We start from the raw sequence: 13,024 nt of genomic DNA, 5'->3' as shown, positions 1-13,024 counted from the left end.
TAAAAAGTGTTACCGTACTCGTGTTACTTGTTTAAGGTTTTCTAACACAGCAACGACAAGTGATGGGCCAATTACCAGAATATAAATAAGATTTTCTCCTGGACCTGGTTCGAATTCCTACAAGGGCTATATCAATTTATTTGTTTGCATGGTGGCTCAAGCTATTCACGTAGAAACGGTTTCTGATTTGTCTGCTAAGGGTTTTATAGCCGCTTTTAGAAGATTTGTGTCTCGTAGAGGACACTGCCAGGATTTATTCAGCGATAATGGCACAAATTTTGTTGGCGCAGACACTTAATCAAAGAACATGAGAGGTAGAGGTAGGAGATGCATTAGTGGTAAAAGATGATTGTATTCCACCTGCTAAATAGTCATCAGGAAAATTTGTAGAGAGACATGTTGGATCGGATGGTATGGCACGAGTTGTTTTAGCACACTTTAAAATGTGGTAAAGCATTACTTAAACGTCCTGTATCCAAATTATGTCTTTTAACTAAGCCCTAGTGTAAAAGGATCAAGTCCTTGGTGGACGGGATGTGTAAAATAAACAAAGTATGTACAACTAAAAATAAAATAAGTGTATAGATAATAATATAAGTATACTAGATGTCCCGCGCGGCTTCGCCCGCCTAAATTAGAAATTTTACAGAATCCGTAGGTACATTTTCCCATAAAAAATAATTTCCCCGTTTTTCCCACATTTTCCTGAGTTTCTTCTGTCGTATTAGTCTTAGAGTAATAATATAATATAACCTTCTCGATAAATGATGAGTCTTACTCGATAAATGATCTATCTAACACTGAGATAAGTTTTTAAATCGGACCTGTAGTTTCTGAGATTGAAGCGTTCAAGCAAACATACTCTTCAGGTTTATAATATTAGGTAGATATAGATTTTTTTTAATTATCGCTTGACAAACTCGAGTCTCGATCTAAAAGACTATGAAATGGTATAATATGGTAGTGATGATGATGATGATGATGATGAAGAATGTAATTTGCATAGTAGCATATGCTTTCTGTTCTTAAAACAACGCCGAAACTCCCAAACTTGTATCTATAAAGAATCAGGAATTCTCTCAGCACCTTCCGAACCACGGTATACCAGGTATATCTCGGTGCAAAATCTTACTTGTTGGTAGCATATGCTTAGAATACTTCTCACGAAACCGAAGTCACCATATGTTTCCCTATAAGTTTTGAGGAGTTCCCTCGATTACTTATGGATCCTTCATCAGATCACCACTTTTCTGAATATAATACCAAATTGGGATGATACCCTATATACCAAAAGAAAAATTTTGAAAATCGGTTAACAAACGGCGGAGTAATCGTTGAATATAAGAAAACGAACATAACACCTCCCCCATTTTGAAAGTCGGTTAAAATTGTAGCCTATGTGTTATTTATTTAATATTTTAATCAGCACATGAATTGAATAACAAAATTTTTTTCAAATTAATCGTAGCACCATCTGTCAGGACAAACTAAAATTGAAATAGAATAATATTGAATGCGATGATAGCGCCGGCCGTCCGCCGGATCTAATGTAAAACATTCCAAAATCAACAACTCCTTATAAATAAGAAATTAATTGAAAAAACATTTTCCAGTAGACCAAACTGTAAATCTAAACCATTCTCGAATCTCCACGAACACACACAAAAAATTTCATCAAAATTGGTCCAGTCGTTTAGGAGGAGTTCAGTCACATACACACGCACACAAGAAATATATATATTAAGATAAAACGATATTAAAACGTGTTTGTAAAACTAAGTATTGCATAAAATGTAGTACAGTAGTGGAGCGATAGATGTCGCTACGGACCTCGAAAATGTCTATTTGATACAAATTAATTAGTTCAATGTTTTGTCAATAGATGTCATGATGATGAAGTTCGGGCCATAGTAAAAGGAAGGGAAGTAAGTTATCTTCATATTACAAAGGCACCGCGAGCGGCTTGTATGTGTGCGCCGTAGTATCAATGCGTCGCCACTCGCCGTCGCCGTCGTTTGTTGTGTGCCGTAGGTGGCGATGCATTGATACTATGGCGCACACATACAAGCCGCGCGCGGTGCCTTTGTATGAAGATAACTTACTTTCCCTCCTTTTACTATGTTCGGGCTACATCGCGATATCGCTTTTTCGATCGATATCCCGATGTAGCGATCGATTTTTATTGTAAAAAGTTGTATAATTGTAGAATATTTGTCGTATTGTATATATTTTTTAATTGTATATAATTATTTCTTCGTTCTGTTGGTAAGTTTTTTAGTTATATAAAAGTCCCTCCACGGGACCAGGCGCGCCGCGATGTCTCAGCGGCAAACGGAACAAGAAAAGACTAATATCGTCTAGTCTGGTGGATGATCAGGCTGAGTCGAGTAGCTCTGAACAGTCTGAGCCCACAGAGGAATCTAACAAATATGCTCCTTATAGAGTCAATGATTACAGCCGTCGCTATCCAGAGGACAGCGCAGCTGTATTTGAATTTGTAGTTTTTGTGGAAAGCACAGGTGAAACTCCTATAGGTACTCGCGACATCATGGGTTTAAGTCGTATTTTCCAACAATCGATTAAGGGAATATCTTTCTTGAGAAAAATTAATAAATTCAAAGTTGGAGTCTATTTTAATCGGCCGAACTTAGCTAACGCATTTCTTGAAAATACTACAAAACTCCGTCTCGAAAGGAAGTATCCAGGGCATACAGAAAAAAAGCAAGAAACTATCGTCCATTTTATATCTAAATACAATACTACTCTCAGAGGGCGAGTTACAAAACTCATAAGAGTATGTCAAAAAGAATTTATTACAGCCTTAGGTATTTCAAAAGACTGCATTCAACGAATCTGCAAAAATCATACGACATCAATGGCAATGGCTAAGGAAAACAGAGGGGGAGATCGAAGTGCCAAGTACGCCGATCGAAATGCAGTACATATTGGGTTTAAAATTCTTAGAATCGCATTATGTACGTGGAAAAAGCAAGGTTCAATACCTCAGCAGCAATTTGAGTATCAGTAAACTGATACATTATAATTATACGATGATGAGATACACAGCGATGATTATATGATCGCTTTGGAAAGCTTACAATTTAGAGCACAGCGATCATTCAGTGAAATATGAATATTTTCGAAGAGTATTTACTCAAAATTTCTAGAGTTTCAAAAGCCTAGCTACTGATTCGTGCTTTAAATGTGCTGAGTTGAAAGAGCTAATGAAATGTGAAAGAGAAGAGCGGAAAAGAATTAGATTGATGGCAGAGTTACGTGTTCAGAAACTCCGGGCCTAATGGTTTTACAAGTACCTAACTTGCTTCACAAAGTGAAAATGATATTACTTTTTCATTCGACTGCCAGAAAAATTTACGTTAGTTTAGAGATATGCACAACAGTGCGAATATTCAAGCTGCATTGCTCGTAGCGCCAACGAATGGAATATTACTAATCAAATAAATTTTATTGTTAGTGACAATGCAGCCAACGTCAAAAAAGCTTTAGCAGATATAGGGTTCCAAGCCTACGGATAACAAAAACTAGTGGAAGCATTATGGATGCTACGGCCATACCTTGAACTTAATAGTGCAAGATGCCCTAAATTTAGTCAATGCTTCGTTGGATAAAGTTAAACTATCGGCCGACGTTTTAAGACAAGCTTAGAAAAATTATTAAAACGCAATCACAGGAAAAGCCGGATGTAAAATCAAAGCGCTTGATACAGGAAGTACCAACCAGATGGAACTCTACGTTTGATATGATACGGCAGTTTGTTGAACTCGAAAATGAAATACCGTAAATTGGGGGTACTAGGGTCGGCAGGGAGAATTGGGTCAAAAGTGTGACCTTTTTAGAAAACCTAATTTCCATAGTATTTTAATTTTACACTCTATGGACACTCTATGGTAAGCTTTTTTATTTAAAGCTTACAACATTTTTTATATATTCTGGCAACATTTGCTCGTCCTGTCATTGAATTTAATGAAAATAACGGTCTTCAAAGAGTTGAGTCAAAATCGTCTGAAATTTGCTCCGAAAAACATTTTTACTTATTTGGAATAATTGTGTGAAAGTGAACATCGCATCCGTTGTAGCGGATATTCAGGCATTGAATAAGTAAGAAAGTAAGTGGATTTAAGTATTTTTTTAAATAGTATTTAAATTTTTTATCACTAAGGTAGTTTTAAGAAAAAGGGTGTAAAGGGTCGTATGTGGAAGAAATTGGGCCGAATATGGGTTTAATAGGGACCTAATTTGGATGAATTGGGACGCCTATGGGTAAATTGGGTCTTTATGGATAGGGTTGTCACGATGGATATATTCTAGTATTATTATTTTATCATCATTGTTCGTACAGGTGTTTGTTGTTTAAAGGGGAGAAAAACCATGCTTCGGCACGAATGGACCGGCTCGACCGGATACATACCATCACCTCATAGAAAACTAGCGTGAAACAACGCATGCGTTGTGTTTTGCTGAGTGCGTGAGGAATTGTGAATTTTAAAGATCAGCCCCCGTAGACAAGTGGCAAAACGCTTACGCTAGCGCTAACGCTAACGCTACAAAATGTATGGATTTGACATTAGTATTCGCTAGCGAAGCGATGACTTATGTCAAATCGCATACATTTTGTAGCGCTAGCGTTAGCGTTAGCGTGAGCGCTTTGCCACTTGTCTATAGGCCCAGGAACGCAAGTCGCAACACCAGACGAGTTACAAGACGACGAAGAAGAGTGACTCAATATTTATATAAAAATATAATAATAATGTGATAATGCTTGATTGGATCTGTTGTTTGATTTTGTATTAATTCTTGTATAATATATACCTCATACCTATACAGCTATGCCAAAAACATTATTTCATATAAGTACCTACCTGAGTAGGTAGTACCTATTTGGAAACATCAGGAAAGTGGCAGCCCTAGCAAAAATGTCTATTAGCCCCATATGCGTCCCTTTTCACCCCAGACTGTGGGTGAATTGGGTCTAGTAAGTTTTTGGACCTTTTTGTATATTTTATTTAATAAACTAAAATTGTAATGTATTGCAAACAAAACTAGGAACCACCGGAACTCTATTGATAAAAATTTTTCTCATTAATCTTAAGATAAAGTCAATAAAAATCAATGTTGAACTTGGAAAGTGACCCGATCGCCCCCATTTTACGGTATGTGCCACTGTTGCAATTCTTAAAAAAGATTTACCAATCATCATTTTCTTACGCTCGTTTGTATCGATATGTTATGGACCAGGTGATTACTGCGGGCATTATTAATAATGAACGAGCATTATGAATAATGTCTAGCTTTATCGGGCTAAGTGATTAATTACTATCTTAACTTCATCATTTATCACATTGCACGGTCATTATTATATTACTACATGACAGTAGAAAGGTCGGGTTTCTTCAGCTCCTGCAGGCAACTTAGACTCAAATCGGAAAAATGTTTAAACTTCCCGCCACGTTGCTGCTAAAGCAGCACTAGATTTCGTTCAAGCTGGATTCATTAGATGGCATTACTAGTTTTCGATTGGTTGGGCATTTTTATGTCGGAGTTCGGACAAGTAACAACGTGCAAACGTGCGCAAACTTTATAGTGAATCTGAAATATTACGGTCAGTTTCGTTTAATATTATACTAAATCAGATCAGAAATATATAAAGGACTAGAAAGATTACGAAAACAATTGTTTTTTTACTAGATTTATTTGATGAACTTTAGTTACAAAGTGTGGGGATATTTTGCCTCGTAAATTCGGGTAACATTGACTCTTGTGTCTTGAGCCAAAGTTGCCCGACCGTATCTTATATCTTTAAACGAGCAATTCTTGTATATATATATATATATATATATATATATATATATATATATATATATATATATATATATATATATATATATATATATATATATATATATATAACGATTTTCATGAAATTTAGTATATAGGGGGTTTCGGGGGCGATAAATCGAATCGGCTGCTCTCCTGAAATTCAAATATTAATTTGATTGCAGGTGAATACAGCACGAGTAGTCACAAGTGTGAAATGTAATTGTGTTTAGAATCAAAGTGGTAAATTCAAGCATATCGCTGCTTTGATCCACTTTATAAACCATGAAGAGAGCCTGTCAAAAACATGTCACGAACAACAGTGGGGTAAGCCAAGTGCACGCCAATTTGCCAAAGAAAAATATTCCAAAGGGAGATATTTTGATGAATTTTTTCCAACAAACCAAAAAATATCCTATGAGCCAATGACAATAGATCTGTCAGACTTAGCAGAACACTCAGCTTTAAGATCTGTGATGGAAGCCTCATCTCAAACGGAGGATACATTTATAATAAAGGATGTAGTAGAGTCAATAATAAAACATACAGAATAAAATTTGGTGAGAGAAGACTGCAAGCCATCCGTAATCAGTTTTTTTTAATTTTCAAAGATGAATTTGAAGTATATCAGGCTGAAAACAAACTGAAAGAACAATTACAACAGTTCTATGAGAAAAACATTCAGATAAATGAAGAACCTTAATTAATGTATGTTGTAAAACAATTGAGCAATCGAAGTGTGAAGACTGGTATGCTAACCGGCGTTTAAGAATATCAGCGAGCACAAACGTTCACAATATTAAAGTGCGAAAAACTAAAACCACTGAAAGTCTAGTTTCAAGCTTTTTACACCCACGGAAAATTGAATGTGAGGCAACAATATGGTTTAAGAAATGAACAGCACGCTTTGCATGAATATGAAAAATTACATTCCTGTAAGGTTAAAAACGTTGGTTTAATCATAAGCAAATATCAACCTTGGCTTTGTGCCAGCATTGACGGGGTTGTCATTGAAAATGAATAGCTATGTCCACACTGTGCACTTTCATCTTCAATTTTCGTCATCAACTTTCATATTGGCGCATTCAATAATTGAATAAGTCAAGGAACGCAACGCCAATATTGTCATTTTTGAAGTTTTGGATACGGTCAGAGGGCATGCGTCGCGGGCATGCCTCACGTTCGCTGTTGACTGCGCTATAACGCATGCCCTTGAAGAACAGAAAAAGGCACAGTGTGGACAAAGCTATTGTATCTTATCAAGACTAGTTAAAATCAAATGTCCGATATCATGTACAAAACAACCTGTGATAAATTCTAATGAAAAGATGTGCAATGTCAAGTATTTAGGCCCACTTGCGCCAGACAGAGTTAAGCGTTGGGTTAACACGCTTAACTCTGAGTTAAATTATACTTCGAATTTAAATTGACATCATATCTTGCACCACCAAGAGTTAGGAGTTAGCCTCGAGTTAATTTTTTAAATTTTTAACCCACCGATGTCGGAGGGTTAAATCAACTAACTCTGGGTTAGTAATATCAAAACTGAGATTTTTCGGTTATGACTTATGTAGTTTGTTGTGTTCAGTAATAGGTACCGGTTTTATTTTGTGTTTAACCATGATAAATGATCAGTGGTTGTTATCTGATGATGATGAATAAATTATCGAATATATTAATTCGGACTAGTATTACAGAAGGATTGTAGAACGGATCGATCTGTTTAGTGTATCTGTGTATCTGTTTAGTGTTGTAGACAAAGATTTCCATCGAAGATTGCGCCTAGAAAAAGAAACTGTTCTCTTTTAATTAAATAAAATTGAAAATAATTGCAATATACAAATGAGCATAAAAAGTAAGTCCCTACCAAAGTTTAATAATAATAAATATTGGATTAGTGATTCTTTAATGAACTCCTTCATAAATAGGTAGACTAGATAAACATTGGACACAAGTGTTTCTTCCCAATTTTTATAATTTTCCGCATAATTTATTTGCACAAAATATCACAACACGCACGCACAATGCAACATAGAACCACGTGTCATTTCAAATCGGACATAGGGAGATAGCCTTATTTAGTACAGTGGGGCGAGAGAAAGCAGTACACTTAAATTATTCAGCATTCGCTCTATCATATTTGGCTGGATGTAAAAATAATGAATGAACATGATATAAGCCCGGGTTAGTTGACTCTGGGATAAATTCTTCTGGTGCAATATGTAGTATGAGTTAAAAATTAAAAACGTTAACTCTGAGTTAGTAAGCCCCGGGTTATTTATTTGACTCAAAGTTTTGGCGCAAGTGGGCCTTAGAGTTTGTAAATGATAGATTAGAGTTAAAAACACAAAAACCGTATTATAATCAAATCAACAGCCAAAACTTAATTTTACTGGAAAAAATATAATCAATGTGATGTAGGTTCGATAAAAAAATAAATAAGTCATACAAGTTATTTTATTATTAATGAGCAGTATAAAAATATAATATATATTATGTATTTATGATTTATTTATTGTTGTGCTTTAAGTTTGACTGAAAGTAAAAATAAGTATCATTTAATTATTTTTGGATTGTTATGCATAATAGTATGAATAAACAGAACATTATTTTGTTGGAAAAAATAAAGAAATATTCACAGAGACACATTCTTTTTTTTAAATATCGGGGGCTGTAAATTTACCAATACACAGCAGATATGTACAATGTCATCGATGCAGTAAATTAAATTTTCAGGAATTTTGTTCAGGTAAACTCTTAATCTTTGCATTATCCTTTCGACATGAATTCTTACACTGGCAATATTATATTACGTTTTTTGAGTCTCTTCTATAGAAAATTCCCTCTTATTTTTGAGAAAGGCATAACAATCTTCACCTCTTTCTATCTATCTATCTCTAATTGTTTTCATTTCTGGAAAACCTTTTTCGGCTAAAACAATGTCGCCATCATCCAAATAATCAATCAATCCGGATTCTATCGCCATTTGCGAATCACTTTTTCTTCCACCAGCCACTTTAGACTTAAAAGAAATGAAGACTCCAGGAGTAATACCTATGAGCAACTTAGCAGTAAATCCCTTCTTGTAATGTGAATAACAATATATACGATTATCTACTGAAGCCGGAACTTCTATCCTGAACTCAGTGCAATCTATTATCACTCTTGTATTACTGTATTTTGGACGGAAACAGTCTGGAATTGTGAATTGAACAGTATCTTTATTTGGCCAAAAAACAAAATTGGCTGTTGATTTAGCTACATTTTCTAAAGATGTATAGAAAATCCTTGATATCGTCGTTATCGGTGTGCCGTAAGGTTTGCACGTACGCGCATTATATCGACTACGTGTATTAGCGAGTACCTATCCGAGTGAAAGGCGCCCGCGCTCGCGCGAGGCATCGCGTGTGCTATATAATATCTATAATACCTTCGTCGTTTCTGACTACAGGGACGATGGAACCTCAATCAAGTAACTCCTCCGTTACCCAAGCCATTGTTTTTTCCACTAAGGAGCATATTATCGATGCGATCGATGATACCCCAATTAAGGATTACGCCTACGCCCTTAGTAAAGTAATCGAGTCCACACAGATAAGATTTTTAAGCAGAATGTCCAACAATAGAATTTGTGTTTTCGTATCAACAAAAGATCTTGCCGACGAACTGATAGATAAACACCAATGTATAGTAATTAATAACAAAAGAATACCCATTCGGCCGCTTATAACAAGAAACAAACGAATCATTTTTTCCAACGTTTGCCCGATCATCCCGCATAAAGTACTAGAGAATAAGCTATTAGAATTAGGAATAAATTTGGCCACTCCTGTCAGTTTTGTTAAGGCTGGTATCAATGATCCCAGTTTCAACCACATTTTAAGTTTTCGGCGTCGAGCCTACCTATCGCCGGAAGATTTAAAAAAGATTCCCCATCATGTGCAAGTGGATTTTGATGGCAGCACGTACTGGGTTTACATCTCCACTGATACTATGACCTTTTTTATTTGCAAAAAAGAAGGTCATATTGCAAATAAATGCCCTGAAAACATAACACCTGCAATTGTTATAACCGACAATCGCGATTCTATTTTAAATTCCGTCAATTTACAGATTTTGTGCCTCCCGCCACCTTCAAAAGACCGCATCCTCCTACACCTGAATCATCACAAAGTATTATTTTGTCTGCAGAATCCTATGATTCAGAAGACAATTCGAGAAGTGATGCGGGATCGAGTGGAGCCTTAACAGATTGCTCTGTAACTACTTTTTCAGCTAAAAAGAATAAAAAAGGCGTCAAAGAACAAAAAAGGACACCTACAGTAGATTTGCAAGCATCGGAACTGGACGAGATTAAAAATATAATAAAAGAAAGTGATTACCCTATGTCTATTACCGAATTTACCAACTTTTTAGAAGAGTCTTATGGAAAATAAAATATTATACAGATCAGCCAGAGTTACACTGAAGACTTGAATTGTTTGACTAAAATGCTTAAAAATATAATACCTATTACCTCATCGCGTAAAGGTAAAAATCGGATATCAAGAATATTTAAAAACTTAGTATTATTTAATAACTTTTATGTATCTAAAACTTATTCAATGGAACTGTCGAAGTATTATTCCAAAAAGACTTCATTTAGAAACATTTTTGTCAAAAGAAAGTGTACATATAGTGCGTCAAGAATGTCTAGGAGGCGAAACTTTTTTTTAAGCAATAGCAACACTCTTTTGACATTTGTCCCTTTGTTGTATCAATACTCTATGACATAAAATTTACAAAACAAAGATTTTCAATTTGCTTAAATTTAGTTTTACAATGTGAAAACTACATGTTACTGTGATTAATATTAATAATTAAAGTGAAAGACGTGTCATAGTGCTGAAAATGTGAAGATTTTCATTGAAGGAAAATAGTAATACGCGAAAATATCACTGAAATTCTCGCGTCCACATTTCCGATTCTGATCGCACAATCGCCATAGTAGCAGGTAATTAAGCGTTTGTTTTATCAAATTTATTTGTTTATTTTATTGTATAATGCAATTCTAAGTAGCCTGAGTAAGTATTATGTGGTATAAAAAAACAACAATTTTTTCATAAACCTTATGTTTACGTAAACAATGAAATGTCAAAGAAATCTATCATTAAACGCGCCTAACAATGATTGATACTTTGACTTAGGTGCTTTGCGTTTTTAGACGTAGGTATATAAAATTCTCGTGTCACAGTGTATGTGCTTAACTCCTTTAACAATTTGATGCAGCGTTATATAATATTATAATTATTACGTTTAATGTTTACAGGTAGCAGAAAAAGCGTTTAACGAAATAACCGAAATGACTGGGAGAATTTATGCTATCATTATGAAACACTGAAAATAAATACAAGAAGTGGAAATTAACCCTTTATTAGGAAGTCCTAAATTCAATATTGAAGAGCTGATTATTGAAGATGAAAGTGCCTCTTCACTGTGACACCACTGCTGTAACTACATGGACCCAGAACGTGGTGATGATTCTGTTTCCGGCTGCATTGTAGAATATTATTTGGATGATCATATTTTATTAAAAAAGAAAACCCTGTTTTTCACTTATTTATTTTTTGTATTTTCTTAAATAAGTAGTTCCATAATAAAAAAGGAGTGAGCTTCTCTCAGCTCTCACTGGTCATCAAAGTAGCTCTGCAGCTCTTAGGGAGAGGGTATTTAAATAACAGTCAATGATATAATAATAAAAAACTCAAAGCAGATATGTTACTACCGCGCGTTGTGAAGCTTCAAATACGACCCAATTGGGTCGTCTTTTATTCAGTCTGTCTCTTTTATGTAAATGGCATTTCGTATCTTTTGTTTCACTTATCTGTCAAATTTGTCAATGTTGTTCGGAAGAGGAAGCCGGAAAATAGTATGAACGTAACAGATCTGTATAAGTAGAATATCATTGATAACAGGTGTTATAAATTCATAATATTATGTAACACTAGTGACTAGATGAACCGGTGAACTTCGTGTCACTTATTAGCCTTCCCTGAACTTTCAGGAATATTTTAAGACTAAAATTAGCCACATCCGATGTATATATAAAAAAGATATATACATCGGTTCGTCAAGAAAGTTAAGAAATTAAAAAGTGGCAACATCGTAGTGGCAATATATATATATATATATATATATATATATATATATATATATATATATATATATATATATATATATATATATATATATATATATATATATATGCGCTAGGGCAAAGTACGTATTCAGTGTCAGTAAATTATCCTGTAGCCACTTGTAGACTTTATTGAATCCCAGTTGTGCCAAATAGTAAACATCGTCCCAAGATTTTGTGCTGAACAAGAGTGCAGTATCGTCAGCGAAACTTACAATCTTGCCATTAAGAAGATTTAGCAATCCGAGGTCATTGATGTAGATCAAGAATAGAGTAGGACCGAGAACTGATCCTTGAGAAGTTCCGTAGGTAAGTACTTGATCCTCACTAGTGAAGTCATCAATTTTAACCTTTTGTGTCCGATCACTTAGGTAGTCTCTAAAAAGGTCCAACGGAAGACCTCTGATTCCTAGGCATTCCATCTTATGTACAAGTATATTGACAGAAACTGTGTCGAAGGCTTTTGCCAGATCCAAAATATGCCTAAGACTTTATCCCCACTATTCATTTTGTTAACTATGTAGTCAGTGAGCTCATGTACGGTATCATTCAGATAATAACTTACCCGAACGAAACCCAAATTGTGTTGGTGCAAACATATTATTGCTTTCTAGATAGACAACCAGTCTTTTATTCATCACGCGTTCTAATATTTTGGAGAGTGCTGTTAGGACGGCAATTGGTCGATAGTTGTCAACACAGTTTCTGTCACCACTCTTATGGATCGGATGGATTAGGGCTTTTTTAAATGCACGTGGAAACTTAACCGTGGAAATGGCGAGATTACAAACGTAAGTTAGCGGAGGAACAATTGCACTCTCATGTTTTTTAAGTAGGGCACTGGATATACCATCCCATCCCACAGCACAGTCACTACGAAGTGATTTTAATATATTACTTATCTCTATTTCGTCTGTAGGCAGTAATACCGTTGATTTTGACATCTTAGGAATGACAGTATTTAATATCAATTGTTGTTGGCTCTGAATACGTTTAGCAAGATTTTCCCCTATT

This window comes from Aricia agestis, chromosome 3 (assembly GCF_905147365.1).
Source record: "Aricia agestis chromosome 3, ilAriAges1.1, whole genome shotgun sequence".
Taxonomy (NCBI): Eukaryota; Metazoa; Arthropoda; class Insecta; order Lepidoptera; family Lycaenidae; genus Aricia; species Aricia agestis.
Note: the sequence above shows the minus strand (reverse complement) of the source record.